General features: G+C 37.9%; 1 long non-coding RNA gene across 1 annotated transcript; it reads right to left on the bottom strand.

The window, feature by feature from the left end:
• Positions 1-3228: 3228 nt before the first annotated feature.
• LOC127081722 (uncharacterized) lies at positions 3229-4625 on the bottom strand. The gene is made up of 2 exons (XR_007788115.1): positions 4198-4625; positions 3229-3570 (listed from the first exon to the last, which is right to left on the bottom strand). It is a non-coding gene; the product is annotated as an uncharacterized LOC127081722 (long non-coding RNA).
• Positions 4626-17774: the final 13149 nt, after the last annotated feature.

Here is a 17774-nt window from a genome sequence, read left to right as displayed (position 1 = left end):
ACAGACTGTCCTGGAAATAATGAATGAGTAGCTGATCATTATCCGTTTGAGTAGACATTTTCCTGGCATACATGACCAGGTGGCTGAGAGGGCAGGTGTTCCCCTTGTACTTCTCAAAGTCTGAGACCTTGAATTTCACAGGTACTTTAACACCGGGAACTAAATAAAGTTCAGCAGCAAATTTGCCAAAGAGGTCCTTTCCTCGAAGATTCTTCAATTCCTTGCGCAGCTCAAGAAATTGGTCATTCATCGCGTTCATCTTCTCATGAAAATCTGGGCCCTCAGACGACTCGGAATGATAGATGGTGTCGTCTACCCTAGGAACGGTATGCACGACAGGAGGAGGAACAACAAGGACCAGCCTAGATGCCGACATGGAAGCAAAAGTCGGAGCAGGGATATCAGGCATAAAGCCAGGAGGCATCCCCCACGGAAACCCGGACGGCATGGCTGTTGGCACGAAGTGGGCACTGGCAACAGGCACTGTAGAGGAGACAATCTCAAAAATGACTGTCCTCTGGGGAGGAGTTGCAGGTGCTGGAGACGGCTGATTCTAAGCAGCTAGGAAAGATTCCATCAAAGCGCTCAGTCTGGCGACTTCCTCTTTGAGCTCACGGTTTTCTTGCTCAAGATGATCCATCAATCTGGAAGAGTTGGCTCTGGTGTAGTACCGATGAGTCAGCTTGTCTTCAAAATAAATGAAGAGCACAGAGTTAGGCCACAGACAAGAAGACCGGAACAAACACCTCCTTATGCAAATGATGCATGCAATGCTCGTGCACATGATTTGCTTTTATTTTCGAAGGAACTTTAGGGTATTATTTGCAAATTTTGAATATTATGCATTTGATCGCATATGGAAAATATCTCATCAAATATATTTGAGAAAAAGAAGTACAACATTGTCAATCATTACAAGAGAAAAGGAAAATAAACATCCTATGGATCCCTAGAAGCTCGGGATGCCGGAAGATAAGTTGCACGAAGCCTCTTAACCTCTCTCTCATATGCTGCTTCCATATCCGCTTTCTCTTTGGCGAGTCTATCATACCTCCTTTTCCAGAACTTGGAAGACTGAGGAAGTAGGGAAGTCCAGGCATCGTTCGGATCGTCAATCACCTGATGCTCGAGGAACTCAATCAGAGCGTCCTTCTCCTTAAACTGCTGAAGCAACTCTTCTCTTTCACGGATCCAGGCACGTGAAAGGTCTTTGTCTCTCAACTCCTATACTCCTTGGTTAGGGAGGGTTGAAGGCCCAGCCACAACCAAAGGTGTAGGTCTCGGATAGTCATAAGGCATGAGATACTCAGATGCTCTCTTCCTTACCCAAGCAGTATACGGCTCCAAAGCTATGCAATTCTTCGGACCCAACTCACTTCTACCCTTCTTGTGAATCTTACGCCAAGCGCGAACCATTCTGCTCTTCAAGCCTTGGGGATCTTTACCCTCCTGAAAGAACACACCTTCTAACAGAATGTTATTAGGTTTATCCTTTAGGGGGAACCCAAGCTGACGTCGTGCTAAGATAGGGTTGTAGCTAATCCCACCACATGTACCAAGAAGAGGCACATTGGAGAATTCACCACAAGAGTCAATAATCAGCACAGTGTCATATACACGATCATACCAAGAGATATCGTCATTAGTGAGAGACATAAGTCTCGTAGACCACCGTAGACATCCCTTGTTCTCCTTGAAGGCGACCGTCTGAGGTAAGTGAGAAATAAACCACTTATACAACAGAGGCAAACAACACACAATAGCGCCACCACCCTTTGCATTCCTCAAGTGCAAAGAGAAATAGGTATCACCCAACAGAGTCGGAACGGGATTAAGAGCAGAGAAGATCCTAATAGCATTCGCATCCACAAATTTGTCGATGTTGGGGAACAATACCAATCCATAGATGAGAAGCACGAATATGGCTTCAAAGGCATCCTCACTCATGGCCTTCCCATAAACGGTAGCTTGAGCGATGAGGAAATCAGAAGGAAGACCTTGAATTCCACCTTTGGTAGTCATATGAGCTTTAAACAAGGATTCATCTATGTGTAATAAGTCAGCTATCTCTTGAGAAGTAGGAATACTCTCCAAGCCACTGAACGGCACCTGATCCAGAATCGGAATACCCACAAGATGAGCATACTCCTCAAGGGTAGGCAATAGCTGAAAGTCAGGAAAAGAGAAACAGTGATACAGCGATTCATAGAACTGCACCAAAGTGCCCATCAACCCTTCGTCAACCTGAGTAGTCAGAAGAGGCAGAAGCTTCCCATAACGAGCTTTGAAACCCAAGGGATCTAGTACATAGGATGTCAGATTCCTTAACTCTTTCAAATCAGGTTGTCTGAAGTTGTACTTCTTGGTATGCCTTTTTTGTCTTTCCATATCTGAAAATTTTGCAAATAAACCCCTTAAGTTCCTTGAAAATTTTCTTTTTTTCTGATGATATGGATGCAGATGAATGCATGAATGCAACAATCACACTCAAGGACCAAGCAAAGCACACCAGACAAAGGTCATGGCATGGTTCATATTATCCTTAATATCAATCATCCATTTTGGTGGATTATGGTTTTCACCTTATCGACACCCAAGTTCCATTGACATTAACGATATACGAACGGTTCAACCATCCTTAATATCAATCATCCATTTTTGTGGATTATGGTTTTCACCTTATCGACACCCAAGTTCCATTGATATTAACGATAGTTTGAACGGATCAACCATGAATCACGGGTTTGTTGTGAGTCACGAGCATGGAGTCTCGGTTAAGAACCACCCAAAGGGAGTGTACTATGGTTTAAACCTGCCGAACATGTTCTATCAGAGGTTCCCATAGTCATCATCCCATCTTTCGAATATTATCGGAGGAACGAATACTCGTATTCCAAAAATATTCTCAAGAGAGACTCTTATGAGTGTAGTATCGCGTAACAATCACATCAAATTTGACATTTGAACGACCTCCACACTACATCCTAAAAATAGGCCAAGATGGGTTTGGGTAAACTAAGGTCCTTGGCTTCTACGGCACATATTGGAAGAATAATGCCTAACCACAAATAACTTGTGTGACATCATTAATCCAACATGACCTCCACCAAGTGAATGGACTCGCAAGTCAACTTGCTAAGGAATAACTCCACACAAGTCGACGAGACTATGCCATTCTCCTATCATAAGGTGCATTCGAGTTCGGGTATAGAACTCATCTCACAGAGATCACCAAGCAAGCAAGCAATTGATATATCAAGCAATTCAAGCATCACAATCAATACAGTAATCCCAAATAGAATACAATCAAAAGAAGCAATTACAAATTAACATGTAACCTAGAATATTTTAACTCCTAATCTCCTAATTCATGGCCTATTTCTTCAAGTCCAAGTAATTCTTGAAACATCCATATTTCAACCAAGTCATGGCCAAGGCTCCTTCAAGCTATTACATTCCAAACAACATGGCACAAATTGAAGCTCCATGGGCCTACAAAATAAGTCCACCACAATCACCAATTGACCATTCAAACCAAGAAAAGAGAGAATTTCTACACAAGTTAACATCCTGCATAAATTTGACAGAAAAATGGATTTCAACACTAGTGAACATCATGTATAACATTTGACAGTAAAAGCATATCAGTACAAGCCTTTTTGTTACTGCTAAACACCCTGCACAATTTGACAGAAAGAGAATTTCAATACAAACCATTTTTTAATGCTAAGCATTATGTAGAAGAAGTTAGGAAAAATAATAAGCTCAAAATCGATTTGCATTTCACTTTTAATTCACACTTAAATTCATTCTTAAATTCAGCTCAGATGCACTTACAGTTCCAAATTCATTTTGATGCTAACTAACACATTAACAACATTCATATTCACAGATTTTACACTAACTGATTTATGCATTTCTAACTAACTGAGAAAATTTCATCTGCATTTGGAAGGAATTTCGGTGGCATTTCTAACAGAAAGTTAAGAAATGGAAATCTATAAATATTAAGCAACACTTTTCTTCATTCAATGATCACATTTCTCCCACCTCATAAATCACACTCAGATTTTTCCTCTCACTCTCGAATACTCTCTCTGCACTCATCAGTACTCAACAGAAATATCAGGAAGAAGAGGATTAAGGAAAGAACACAAGGTAGTGGAAGATCAAAGTAAGAGCAAAACAAAGCATTACATGTGAAGTCACCTGAGAACCACCGCATCGCGATTTCCGGTGAGTATTCCTCCACTTCTTTTCTTAAAGCTCTTCAACAAATCCACACTATTTCTCGAGTTTGCGAATCGATTGAACCAACTTGATTTTAGAGGGTTGGTCAGACGCGGGTTTGGATTTGCGTTTGAAGCTTTGGTGCCTGTTTGAGCATTCTGAAGCAGGAGTGAAGAAGATTAGAGATGCATACATGTTTATGGCATGAACGATTCCATATTCATTCTGATGCCTGAACTCCGATGGAACTTTGGAGATCGAAATGCTTGGAATCGATCAAATGAGGTCAAGCTTCAGCGACGCGCATTCAAACGAGTTTGACCTGGATGAACGTGGATATGAGGATGGACCTGATTCACTTGGCTTTTGATCTGGTTCATACCGTTGGAGCAGTAGATCTGTTTGGGCATGCGGCACAAACGTGTGGCTAGTCTTACACCCCCCGAATGGGCTTGCACCCACAACTTGAGCCCATTTTAGTTAATTGTGTTTTGGTTATATTGTTAGTTGTTTTTAGCCTTTCTAATTTTGTTAATTAGGTTAATTAGATAAATTTAATTAGAGATTAGCTTGATTAGTTAATTATAATTTGAGGAATAATTAGAATTATAATTTTAATGTGTTAGAATTAATTACTTTTTCGTTAGAAAATTAGATAATTAGGATAATTGGTTTTTAATTTTAGAACTAATTTCCTAATTGATCATCCATGTAAATTGACCTTATTAACCTTAGGGTTTAGTCATAGAATATCATGTCCCCTTAGATTAGGGTTTGATGTAGATTAATGGATATTTTTAATCAATTATTTTTTATGTGATATTTGATGATTGATGATTAATTTGATCATAATGTTGCATGATCCCTTAGTGTAGGATTTGTGAATATAATTTGACCTTTAGATAATTTGTACATGATTAACCATTAATTCAATCTCTTTGATTTAAGTTTCTCAAAAGAATTTTTGATGAACTAAATCCTTTTATTTATGTATAATCCCTCAGTCTATTCAAGTGATCAAAAGTCCATTGATCACTTGATATGGCTAATTCCTGTATTACTGTAGATCTCAAGGCCTCAAGTTCAGACTTTCATGCAAGGCATCCCAGATAAATCAAGTTGTGGATTATGCAAGGCACATCAAAGGTGTTTCTTCAAGTCCCACTTCACAAAGAAACAATGCAACAATGCAACTATCATAAGCGTCTATTAGTAACTTATCAATCATGATTCAAGTTGTATGCCATGAGCCTTAAGTAATAAATAATGATGGGAGTGAAGCATTCATATCCTTGTCTAGGGTATCTTAGGGTACAAGATGAATGACCCTGTTGCTCAAGGTGCTCGCCTTTGTTCATAGACTTTAGTGCAATTCAAATCAAATGATTGACAAAGTCTTCATCATCACAAGGAGCACCAAGGATTCTTCTTCAATAACTTGAAAGTTATGATAAGAATCACATGCCACGAGCCTTAAGTAGTAAAGAATGAATGAGAGTGGAGAACTCTATTAACTCATTCTGAATATTTTTGGTACGGGTCGAATGACCCAGTTGCTTATCGTATTCACCTTTACTCATAGACTTTAGTGTGGTTCATATCAAATGACTGCCAAGTCTTCTTCATCCTTCATTATCATTTATCATTTATCTTGCCCCGATGTCTTGTTGTCTTTGTTCCTTTCGTAGTAGGCCGAACTACAAAGCTCTGACTTTCTCATTGCACGGTGAGAATACGTAAGCACGAGGATTCAAATTCTCCCCGAGATACCTTATTTATTAATACTACCTTATTTATTCTTTAATCATCAATCAATACCATCTTTTTGAAATCAAATACATTTCACTTTGGATTCCATTCATATCCTTTTAGGATGATTTAATCGGAGTTCACCTTGTGAACCAAGAGATGTTTTCCATGATGCCAAACACCTAATTCCTTTGTTTTGGGACATTTCAATACAATGGTGTGATGCCTATGGCCCTCCACATCTTGGTATATACCTCATTTACTTTTCAGTTCAGAGTTTACTTCCTTCATGGATTCAATATACCATTCTTTGGTTTCAAATTGATTGCTCCGTACAGTGATATACCGTTCCTTGTACCAAGTATCATTCTCCTTTGGGTTCCATACCTATCATTTTAGGATAATTGTCCACCTTGTGAACCAAGAGATGTTTGCCTTGATGCCAAACACCTGATTCCTTTGTTTTTGGTCATGACAGTACAGTGGTATGATGCCTATGGCCCCTCACATCTTAGTATGTACAACCTTTACTCTTTGGTTTAAAGTTCATTGGACTTTATGGTTTCCCATGCTACCATTGTTTTTTGGGGCAAGTTATATTTTTCATCACTTTAAATCTATTTCCTCTGTTTTCATGGTTCCATGAACTACAGAGTTATGACTTTCTCATTGCACGATGAGAATACGTAGGCGCAAGGCTTCGAACCCTTGGTGAGCACAAACATAATTATTCTTTCATCCGCATTAGGGCTTCATGCATACCTTTCATGATCCACGATCTACCTTAAATAATTATCATTCACCTCATGACATACTCCCTTTGTTTGGATCTAAATACAGTTTTCTTTGGAATTCCATATATACCCTTTTAAGATAATTGTCCATCTTTGTACCAAGAGTTGTTTGGATTATTTCTAAATATTTAATTCTTTGTTTCCAGGCCTTCTAATACAATGATACCATGCATATTGCCCCTTATTTGTTGGTTTGTGCCACCTGTACTATGTGGTTTCAAATTATACCCTTCAATCACTTTTACCAAATCCTTCATTTCTCTGACATTGGTTACTTTTCTCTATCACTCCATTCATCTCCATGGACCATTAGTCACTACCTCCATTCAAAGCCTACTACATTCATTCACTTCGTGTGATATACCTCTCTCTGTGAGCCAAATACAATATTTCTTTGAGCTTCATCTTGTGTCTGCTTGTGAACCAAGAGTTGTTTGGCTTATTTCCAGACATTTAATTCTCTTTGTTTCGGTTATTCCAATACAATGATACCATGCCTTAGGTCACTCACTTGTTGGTTCATACTAGTTTTCCTCTTGGGTTCAGATTTCACCCCTTTTGGAGTCAAATAACATAATCCTTTGGTTCAGACCATATTTGTTATCATTCTTATTTCACCTCCCACCATTAGTTGTATGAACTACAGAGCTCCGAATTCCTTATTGCACTATAAGGATGCGTAGGCATGAGGGCCCCAATCCTCTCCGAGCACTTTATCTATTTATTTTCCTTTCCCTTACTCTTTCACGAGTAATCCTTAGATATAACACCCATTTAAGCAAAGAACGGTCAAAACGGTTCCTATTGAGTACAACGGATGTGAGGTGTGCTAATACATCCCCCTTGTCTAACTGACTTCCTTATCCCGTTTCTCTTTCTCAGGGTTTTATCGATGTTTTCCATTTCCTTCGGGAATAAATAAAGCTTGATGGCGACTCTGTTGTATGTTCGAACATGCGATGCGTTCGGGTATATTTCCGCTAGCTTAAGTTTGTGACTTAACAATGTTTTATTTTTATAATGTGACTTAGCAAAGCTTTGAATGTTATATGTGTCATACCCCAATTTTGTCCGGGCATATTTAGATTTTCATAGAATTGATTTCATTTTTATTTTGCATCATATGCATAAGCATGACATACATTGCATCACGAATAATGCCTAAAATATCAGTCAGAATGAATTTATTAAAAATACAGACAAATCGGTTAAATTGTTCCTCAAGAATGTGCAAAATCAGCGGGTAAAAAGTTTCAAAGTTAAAATCACAGACGCCAGTATTATTAATCTACGGTTCACGTAGTTTAACCTGGTGAGCTCGTTGTATTTTTCAGCGACTGTTTCGATTACATTTCGACCCGCCTGAGCCTTTTAACCGGTGCAAATTTATTTCAGAATTTGAAGAAACACTGTTTTTTTCAATAAGTATATTTGATGTTGATCATTTTAGTGTGTCCGATTTAATTTTTTGAATAAACTTATATCCAATTTCTATTTTTAATCAGGTCATTTTATTTATTTATTCAAAATATCAAATTAAATAATTAAATCTTTTATTTGTGATAATCATATTTTTGTCAAAAAATGAATAACAATATTGATTTTCAGAATAATAACATTAAATTAAAATAGCATTGGATTCTCCTTTCATTTGCCAGCTAGTGTAGCGGTGTATTCGTTACCTTTAGATTTATTGACTAAATCAAAAGCAAAGTATACAAAGATAGAGTCGCCACCGCACTTCTATTTATCCAAAGGAATGGCTAGAAAGCGAACAAAAGCCTAAGAAGTTTTGCAAAGAAAACTAATAAAAAGGGTACAGAGATCTGGGTAAGGGGGTAATTATGTTGTGGGAAGGTGTTAGGCACCCACAACATCCTAGGTACTCCTAGGGAACCCTTTTCATAACTTGTTGTAAAATTGTTTGTTTATGAAAATATTTATTGTGCAAACATGATGGAAGAGGTGAGAAAAGAATGTACAAGTTTATTATTTTTGTGTTTGAATGGATGAACCCATTGCCTACGTACCTTTTCATGAAAGATAAGGATCAAAACGCCGTAGTTCGGCTAAAAGATTTCCAAAAGTGAGTGGATTGATTTTAAACAAAAGCCTTAAGGTCTTTCATTATCAACGGGAGAAAACTCAACCTGAACCACGAGTCCACCATGTGAGAACAGCTTCAACATGCTAGTGAGGGGTTAACCCTATAATAAGCATGGAAGTCTTACAATTCAATCACTAAGGATACGGTGAGATTTACATCAACCACCATGATAATTCAGATCTATGGCTAATGTATGAAAACTTGATTAAGAAGTGGACAAGGGCCACAAAAACAATTGAATGGGTTGAATTAACCAACTTAGAATTATTCACAAATGAAGTCAAAGTATGAATTAGAGTTCAATTATAATGAGTATTATGAAAATAAGTTTGAAAATCAAAGGCTTAAGGCCTAGGTTTCTAGTTTTGAAAACAGGTGAAAATGTTTGCACAAAAGTTTTCTGGTTTAAGGCTAGGGGTGAAAACAAGGTTCAAGGTTAAGCACAAAGGGTTAAGGGACAAAGCCACAAATAGGAGTTGCTTTCTCAAGATCATAGAAATGATCCAAGGAAGTTCCTTTGGAATTAAGCAACACAAAGCAATAAGCAAATAAGCAAGGGTCTCATAAGAGAACAACAGAAACTGGAAATGGATTGCCAATAAATGGTCTTATATCCAACTCCGAAACGAGATGGGAAACGGAGTGCCAATAAATGGTCTTACGTCCAACTCCACGAAGCAACATGGGAAACAGATAGCCAATCAATGGTCTTACATCTAACTCCACAGAAGAAAACAGATAGGAAACAGATAGGCAATCAATGGTCTTACATCTAACTCCATAAAGAAACAAACACAGGAAACAGATAGCCAATCAATGGTCTTACACCTGACTCCTCAAACAAAACAATATAGGAAATGGAGTGCCAATCAATGGTCTTATATCCAGCTCCCCAAAAGGAACAGGAAACAAATAGCCAATCAATGGTCTTACACTTGACTCCTCAAACAAAACAAATAACAAATGCACAAACAATATGCAAAACAATGTGCAAAACAATATGCAAAAGCAAACACAATCAATCACAGCCATCAATTAGCACACTCTATACACAAGCAAGAGGCTCAATCAAAGTCGGGCTTTAGTCAAGGGGTCATATCAACCTTGACAAACAAGCCAATACTGTTATGGGTGTTGAGACTCTTAACCACTGACATTGACCGTTAGGGTGAGCAGATGAAAGGTAATGAGGGTTAGACCTCATAGCTCTTAACCCTGGTCTGGGTGAGCTTGAATCAAAGAAGGTGTGGGAGTCCAAAATGAGGAACTCTATTCCACATGACTGACTTGATATACAATGATCTTGGGTGTTTATTCAAATGCAACAGCACGTAGTGCGAGCATAATGAAAGACTCAACTGAATAGCAGGGGATTGATTGCAAATCCCTTCTATCTGCCAATCGCCTCTTCACTTAGGAGGACTTGAAGTACATGGCACAAATATAAACAATCACAGACATTGCCTCTTAAGGAGGACTTCAGCCAAATGCCTGCCAAACAGAAACGACAAGGCTTCCAGACTACATGGAGTTAGAGAATTTACCTAAGTGGTAAATCAACCACAAGCAAAGCAAAGCTCAGATAATGAGCTTAAGCGGCTAAGGTACCTGTATGAAAAGCTAAACAATCAGTATTCACATTCAGACAACCAAACAATTAACAACAGTCAGACATTCCCAATATACACAACATGTAAGCCATAAGAGGCAAACACTCAAGTGAGTTAGCCACCAAAGGACCTACAACACAATCAAAATTAGTTGAACAAAGTAAATTTCATCTCAAGCAAGGAGATCACATCATCCATTAGAACTAATTGCTTGAACCTGAAAGGCAAAGCTCAAATTGTGAGTACAAACCCCTAGGGCAAAGCCTAGGGTCAAAGGCAAAGCAAAAAGTCAAAACAGCAACCAATATTCAACATGAAGCTCATTTAAACAAGTGAGAACATGTCCTAAAAAGGACCAAGTCTAAAGCATCAAGCAAAGTCATCATATGAGCAAGATATGGCAAAGGCAATTACAAAGCACACAATTGGTCATCAAGAATGAAAATTCCATATTAAAACAGAAATGAATCAAACAATCATAGAAATTTTTATGTGTATACAACATGTCATACACAAGCATCATACAAAAAATTGTAACCAGAAAAGATCAATTGATATGTCAATGAAAATGAACTAGATCAACATCAAATTGTGTGACACACATTGTCACACCATACATTCATGCGCCTAAAACAGAGATGAAAAATGCTAAAAATGCACAACCAAGCCTCAAAAATCACGTAACATGTTGGGAATCAGCATACCAAATTTCAAATCAATTGGCCAATGTATGAGCATTTGACAATAGAATTGGTACAACATGTCACATTTTGCATCATATTCAAGTAATCAATCACATTTCAAATTCCAACAATGCACAAATCCAGAAATTCACATCACAAAATAAAAGACATCCATATGAACATGTAGCAAAAAATTGGGAGTGATATGGATTAAATTTCAATTTATTATGATTTTTGGAAGTTAGAGAAAATATTGAAATAAAAATGAAGAAATCATATGATAATTGGAGGGAAATGAAATGATTTGGTTAATTTGAAAAATGCTGGAGCGGAGGATCGAACCATGTACAAAGGAAAAATGCGCTGGAAACAAAATAAATTCACAAAGTGCAATTGCCAAGGATCGAAAGAGGTGCGCTAGCTACTAAACGCAGCGCTTCAATTATTGAGTTGGCGCCCAGTCAGATTCAACGCGTACGTGAACATGGTCAACGAAATGCTAGCCAATAGTTTGGACACTTAAGCGCATGCGTGGCAGTGACTAGGATAAACCCTAGCATTCATGACAGACGGCGGCCAGGCGGTGGTTTCCACCGTCTTCTTCGTGAAGACGGCGGAGCTACAGTAACATGTTCAAAAAAAATTCCAGAAACGTGCAAAAATTATATCATTCGAAAGCTTATTCCACGTATAACACGAATCCAGGCTCAAATCACATTAGTTCCGCATAACTAGTGCAAATCGAAGAGAAACATAAATGCATTCAAAACTTCTACTCAGCATAACTCGATCAATACTCAACCATTTCAAATTCTAAAAGCATCAGGATTATCAGCATGAAGAGATCTATGTAAACATGTGCATAAAATCAAGAATTAAGAGGATCGAATTTCACACCTCTTGAAGAGCAGAACGATGAAACAAGCGATTCAAGGCCTAGCAATGTCCAGATCTCCTCTATCACTCGTATATTGAAGCTTTAGGCACGAATTGAAGCTTGAAATGGCTTGGATCTAGCTCATATTGCAACTTCCATCTTCATGTTCTTGAGCTTGGTGTGCTTGATTCTTGCTCGAATTCTTCAATCAAGAGATTGATCTGCACTCAATGATGATCAGAGAACACGAATATCCAATAAAATTCAGGTGCTATGTGGAAAAATTTGAAGTTTAAATTGAGAGCAAAAATGGAGGGAAAGAAGAAATTTGAGATCTAGAATGTGATGTTATGAACAATTCTGTTATGATTAAGGCTTTATATGACATGTTAATCACTCTGAAAAATTAATTAAGCAATGGTTAATGGAAAATTAATCAAATATGAGGTGCATGGCAAAATTAGTAAAAACACCTATGCATGGTGAATGAGCACGTGAACAGTGCTATATGGAGGTGGATTTTCACTTAAAAACATCTCATGCACATGATGGCAATGGTATTTTGTTCATATGATGCACCAATTTTGAATTTCCAACTTTCCCTCCAAAATGAACATGCAAGGGCAAATGATAATATGAGTAAATTTCATGCAATGCAATGTTGGGTTTGGAAAATATATGTCATGAGGAGCATAATGCAAAAAGAGGCACTCAATTTGGAGCTTTGGATCAAAAGTTATGGCTTGTTGAAGTTCCATGCACACATTGCAATTATTGGATCATAACTCCTTAACCATTCATCAGATGCTCATGATCTTGGACATTTTGGAAATGGGAGAGAAAGATATTCAACTTTCATGTTGGACAAAAATTCATTTGAAGCTTCTTTGATGTTGGAAAGTCAAGTTGAATGTGAACCAAAAACTTGCTATTTTTGGAAACTTGAAATTATAGGTCACTTTCCATTTTGGGAAACTTTTGCACTGGCTTCAAATTCTTCAATATGGATGTTTGACATGATGAATAGGCCTTGTTTGAACATGAATGAGGATGTCAAGATCAATTCCCACACCTCAAAGCCTCCAATTGACTGTACATTTGACTAAATGGTCCTCAGATGACCTTGGCAATGCCTGATGAATTTGAGCCTCAACCACTTGGGAAATTTGCTTCAAAATAAAACCATTGCTCATGTAAGCTCAAATATAATGATCACATGATCTTCATCTCAAGAAAATACCCTCAGCTCTTGTACAAATGATTCACTTGAATTGCCTTGACCTGTGGCTGCTTAAGCTGCAAGTAACAAAGGTTAATGACATATTTTTGTACTTTTTGGTTAGTGATTAAAAGAAAAGCAATGATATACAATGCAAGCAATGCTTGGTGATCCAAAACCACTCTCAAAGAGATCCCACCCACAGGGAAGGAAGGCAAGATGCTCAAAGATCCTTGAGGTTATGCAATGAAATGATATGATGCCATGAGGGATCTTAGGGTCAAAAATTGGGGTCTTACAGCTAGCACCTTCAACATCTCTCCCTCACCTCTCTCAAATCCCACGCGTCACACATACATAAGCTCCCTCAACTCACTCTTACCAACAAGCGACAAAAAAAAAGAGAAAAGAAAAGGAAAGGAAATAAAATTTGCACGCAAATCTCGCCTCTCTCTCTCACTAATACACGTTACAAAGAGAAAGAAATAAAAATTGAAAGGTGGCCTCACCCACTCATTCTTTTCTGACTTTTCTCTCTCACACGAAAGAAACCCTCTCACCTTCAATCGCTCTCTCTCTCTCTCTCTGGGAGAAAAGTTAAAGAAAGAAAAAATGAAATCCTTTCTCCTTCACCCACCACCGCTTCACCTTCATTCACTCCCTTCACAATCGTTACTCAAACAACTCCAACACCAACACAACCTCCACCGGCGATAGCGAACCTCCGCCTACCGTCAAACCACTGTCATCCCCTTCATCATCAATCACCTTCAAAACAACACCACCGCACACATCACGGTCGTCGCCTTCCTCAAACATCATCGCACCACCACGTGAAACCCTCTTCACCCACATCATCCCAACAACCTTCGACCAGATCTACAACCACCGCCGGTTCATCTCCACACAACAACCGAGTCCTTCACACCGCCGACGAACGCCTTCAAATCTGCTCGCAGCGACATCACCAACGTCGATTCGGCTCACCATCACGTCCGAACAGCAACAACAAACTCAAACAGCACCATCGATGAGGCAATAATCGGTAACGTTTCGGTTTTGATCATGTTTCATGGTTGTAGATTACGTTTGAATTTCTATTTGGATATACTGTTTTGGTGTTTGTCATTGATAATGTAAGGATTGAAAACTAACTTGACTGATGCATCATTTACTGCTCGAAATTGGTTTCGTGAACAAATTTGATGGTCGTGTAGTGCTGTAGGTATTCATCATACCATTTTGATTCCAAATTAGCCATGTCATAGCTGTGGATTTCGACCGTATTTTTATCAGATAATTATCACTCATCTTCAGGGTTATTGGTGTAGCATTGTATGTTTGGTTTCCATATTTGGGGTTAATTTCATTTCCATTCCAGTTGCTCATCGGATGAGGGTTTTATTTATGGTAGCTATTGAACTGTTTTCGAGTGAATACTGTTTGAGAAGATGAACATGGTTTGATTTTTGTTATTAACTACTATTTATTTATTAATTGTCAATTCTACTCTATTTTGGAAGATTGGATTTTCTTTAAACAGTGGATGTTGTTTCTGGTTAAGTTTATTCAATCATCCCTCACTCTTTAATTTGTGGCAATGTATTAAATGGATATTTGTTGGTAATAACGGAGTTTGTGCTGCATAAAATCGAATCCTCATATATAGCTTCGGCGCCGAGTGTGAATTCTTATGCCGATGGATTACTCATGTGATATAGTGATGCAACATTTCAGACATTAGTTCACTTGTATAACCATTGTTAGGATCCATTTCATATTCAAGTTTGTATTACTCTCGTAAATATAAAAATAATAGTTGCTTTTATTTTTGTGTGCAAAATTCAATTAAATTAATGGATTCGACTCGTATATGTCGTTATTCCACCAAGATACAATAAATCAATAGTCTATTTTTCACCGCGTTTGGATTTCTCGAATAACACCAATCATTGTTATCTCGCACAAACCGATTTGAGCACACCGATTAAATTTGTGTAAATCAACATTATCACATATTTTCAATCTTTTAATTAAATTAGTCAATTAACTTAAATTTTGTTTAATTAATTGATTACTATTAATTAATTTTAATTAGCATGATTATTTGAGCTTAAGTAAATAATTTTGATAATTAATTTTAATTAAATTAATTAATTGATTCAATCAAATCTTAAGAGATTAATTTAGTTAATTAGAAATTTATTGATTTATTTCATTCCAACTCATCATCGATTCAAACCAATTTCAAAAAGCACAAACCACAATTCTCGATTCAAACATCGAGCCCAGTTTTAAAAACACCCTTGTAAGTCGATTGCTCTTAGCATCGCCATCAACCTCACATAGCTTACTCTTGGGCTTTCTTACAATGAGACCTATTTGGTTATTGATTAATCGAGTAGATGAATAATACACTAAATAAAATTCATTTCATTCATAAACACGAATTCAAACCTTTTTTCCAAGCCATTCAAACTTCAAAAGAATTTTCTCTTAAATTTTGGGATGAAAAAGATATAGGAAGCGTTCACTTCACTATCTCTCAATTACTCGAATGATTGGCGTACGCCATATTGCACGAGTTCTTGTCACCCGATTAAACCTTAATCATACACATTCAAATCACATTCTCTAAATCAACTACAAATTCTACAACCATTTAATTCTAAATTTCCGATAATAAAAGGATAAGAGGCATACGCCTCACTATCTTTCGATTATTCGAATGATTGGCGTACGCCACATTGCTCGAATCTTCGTCATCAATTTAAAATGCAATCGAATAATCTCAAATCACCTTTAAATATCAAATACAATTTCACAAAAACAAACTTTACAACTTAAACTTCAATAGAGAATGGGAGGCGTACGTCTCACCATTCCTTGATTATTTGAATAATTGGCGTATGCCACATTGCTCAAATCATCGACAAATCCAAACCTACCAATTCAAATACAAACTATTTTCACAAATCAAATACGACATCTAAAGACATATCTTTTACAATTTAAACCTCGGATGATAAAAGATGGGAGGCGTTCGCCTCACCATCTCTCGATTATTTGAATAATTGGCGTACGCCATATTGCACAAATTATCGACTTCCGACTAAAACACGTTAAATAAACTTGGATAAAGGAATAGGTGGCGCACGCCTCATTATTCTTTGAATAAGCAAGTAGGAGGCGTACGCCTCACTACCGTGCATGCTCGACATCCGCAAATAAACTTTCAAAATAATTCGAACGAAAAGGGAGTAGAAGGCGTTCGCCTTATTATTCCTCGAAAGAATTGGACGAATGGTGTACACCACATTGCTCAATCTTTCGTCGTTCTTCAAAAAATATCTCCAACATCAAACTAGCTTCTCGCCCCCGTGCGATTGATCGAAACCAATCAAACCTAAACACATCAGTTCAACTTGTCACCCCCGCATGACCAAAACCCTTTTCAAAAAGAACACTGTCAATCCTTTCTAATGCGTACAACAAACCAGTGCTAGAGCCTCCACCGAGAGTAGACAAGTCAGCGTTTAGCCGTTAGAATGCCGACCTACACAGTCGTTCATCAAAACAAAACACATCAAATATTCGTAGTAGCCCGAACTATGAATGCTCTGATTTCCTTATTGCACCATAAGGATACGTAGGCAGGAGATTGATGTATCTTCGCGAGCACACTAATAAAAAACCTCCCCATTTCCCCTCCTGAGGTCTTCATCCATATCTATCATCAACTTTAATTACTCGAAACAAGTGAATAACATGCAATTAACAGTCAAATAAAAAATCAGACTAAAAGGTTCCCGTTGAGTACAACGGACGTAAGGGGTGCTAATACCTTCCCCTTGCGTAATCGACTCCCGAACCCGAATATGGTTGCGACGACCATTATTCTATTTTCCTAAAGGTTTTCTCGATATTTTCCTATTCCTTCATTGGAATAAATAAAGTTCGGCAACGACTCTGTTTCGAACCAACATTTTTCCGCGTTCCATCGCGAGGGATCGCATTATTATTTTCGAGGTGCGACAGACTGGCGACTCTGCTGGGGATGTAGTTCCAAGCAAGAGAGAGTCTAGCCTAACTTAGTCTGATTTTGCTATGACTGTTGGAAGATATTCTTTTCTTCCATGTTTATTTCTCTGTATTTTATTCTGATTGATTGTGTTGTATATAATTTTCCTTGATACTTTGATATGGGGCTTGATGTATGTTGTGAGATAAGCTCCATACCCGAGCTTCGAGAAAAAACTTAGAACCCAGAGTTATGTAGTATTGAACCGGGGGGTGTACACCTCATTGGGACAATACGAAGACTCCACCTAGAGTAGATCTGTTTGGAGTTTCCATCACAATATGGCTAGCCCATTATTGTGGGGAGGTTCTAAATACGATCCGTGACTCTAGGGACCTCGGCTTAAACCCAAGTTTTATTTTCATGATTCGCGATTATGTAGTATTAAACCGAAGGGTCTACACCCTGTTCGAACAATACGAGA

Source organism: Lathyrus oleraceus, chromosome 5 (assembly GCF_024323335.1).
Source record: "Lathyrus oleraceus cultivar Zhongwan6 chromosome 5, CAAS_Psat_ZW6_1.0, whole genome shotgun sequence".
NCBI classification, from domain to species: domain Eukaryota; kingdom Viridiplantae; phylum Streptophyta; class Magnoliopsida; order Fabales; family Fabaceae; genus Lathyrus; species Lathyrus oleraceus.
This window is presented reverse-complemented; position numbering and strand designations above follow the sequence as displayed.